The sequence below is a fragment of the Dermacentor variabilis genome, chromosome 6, assembly GCF_050947875.1.
Source record: "Dermacentor variabilis isolate Ectoservices chromosome 6, ASM5094787v1, whole genome shotgun sequence".
Lineage (NCBI taxonomy): Eukaryota > Metazoa > Arthropoda > Arachnida > Ixodida > Ixodidae > Dermacentor > Dermacentor variabilis.
The window spans coordinates 35230765-35232419 of NC_134573.1; the positions used below are offsets into that span (position 1 = coordinate 35230765).

General features: G+C 47.2%; 1 pseudogene; it reads left to right on the forward strand.

Moving 5' to 3' along the window:
• Positions 1-446: 446 nt before the first annotated feature.
• LOC142586481 (U2 spliceosomal RNA) lies at positions 447-621 on the forward strand (annotated as a pseudogene).
• Positions 622-1655: the final 1034 nt, after the last annotated feature.

A 1655-nucleotide genomic window follows, 5' to 3' on the forward strand; every position in this document is an offset into this window, starting at 1 on the left:
AAGATGTTGAAGCACCGGCTAGTATGCATACCCACGTATTGTTGCAGAACGCGCCATGACACCTTTTACTAACGAATCCCGGCACGTAGAACAGACACGCACCTCATCGAACCCCGAGGGCACATACTGCTTCACCATAGCCAAGGCGATCGTGCGTTGGTTGTGAGGTCACGCGAAAACCAGAAGGGGTCGTACGCAACACAAGCCACACAAAATTGGTTGCCCACAAACTCCTTCTGAAAGCTGACCGTTGGTCCGGTGAAGCCGGTGAAGCGTTCGAAGTTTGCTAGATCCGGGACACATGGACGGTTCGCATTTCTTTCCGCCTCACAGTCCTGGCGGGCAGCACGCTTACGTGACCACCACCACGGGAGAGTGGAAGGAAAGGAAAGGCGATAGGCACGCGCTTGGAACGCTGACGAAGAGAGGGCGGTATGAACAAAGACATGGCCGACGCGGGTCAAAGTGTAGTATCTGTTCTTATCAGCTTAATATCTGGTACGGGTTGTATTTGGACCTAAGATATTAAACTTATTTTTGCAAGTTGGCAGAGTGTGCCTGCTTCATCTCTGCCGCGGGTCGGCTCAGTTTTGCACTATCTTCGTGATCGGCCCACGTATGGGGAGAAATTCTTGATCTATACAGCTCGATAACCACCACCACCACCACCATCACTACCATATTTTATTTTTTTAACGTCTCCCTTTTTGTGGATTAGTATAATGTTGGCATTCTTCCAAGTTCTCTTGGACCCTTGAACTCGATAGACACAGTTCGTATAAAGGGCCGCTAGTTTTTCAAGCGTTACGTTTCCTCCATGTTTAATTAACTCGACTGGTAGTCCATCTTCTCCTGCCGCTTTTCCCCGTTTCATGTCTTGCAGGACCCTTGTAACTTCATCGCTAGTTATAGAAGGAGCTTCTATACCCTTTTCATTTCTACTTCGAATGGTGGTATCGTGACTGCTTTGGGTACTGTACAGGTCAGCATAGAATTCTTCTGCTGTTTTTACGACATCTTAGCGATTGCTGATGATATTACCTTGTTTATCTTTCAGTGCATACTTCTTGGTTTGACCAATGACAAGTTTCCTTCTCACTGATTTCAGGCTGCGTCTAGATTTTACTGCTTCCTCAGTCTTTCTCACGTTATAATTTCATACATCCCTTATATTCTCCTTGTTAATTAGTTTTCGAATTCCGCGAATTCTATCTGACCTCTTGAGTTAGACACATTTTTTGTCATTTCTTTATTAGCTCCTTTGTTACTTTGGAGAGGTTACCTACTTGTTGCCTTGGTGCCTTACCTCCCACTTGAATTGCTGCTTCTGAAGCCCGACTAGTTAGGGTTTCAATAATTGCCTCCATGTGATCTTCATCTCTGTATTCTAAGGCTGCATATTTCTATGCGAGTGAATGAGTGAGCGAAACAAATTTATTTGGTTCCCAATGAACGCGGGTAAATTCAACGTCACCTGCCTAGGCCCATCCGGGGACCATCAGGTGCAACCTGACGGCCCTCTCGTGGGCCGTCTGGAATGCCAGGATATGAGAGGTCTGGTCCTGGGCCCTAATGAGCTTCATCATTTCCTCTTTGGTGAAAGGAGGACCGGCGGCGGCGCAGCCCCACAGGACATACTCGAAGTCCGCTTAACC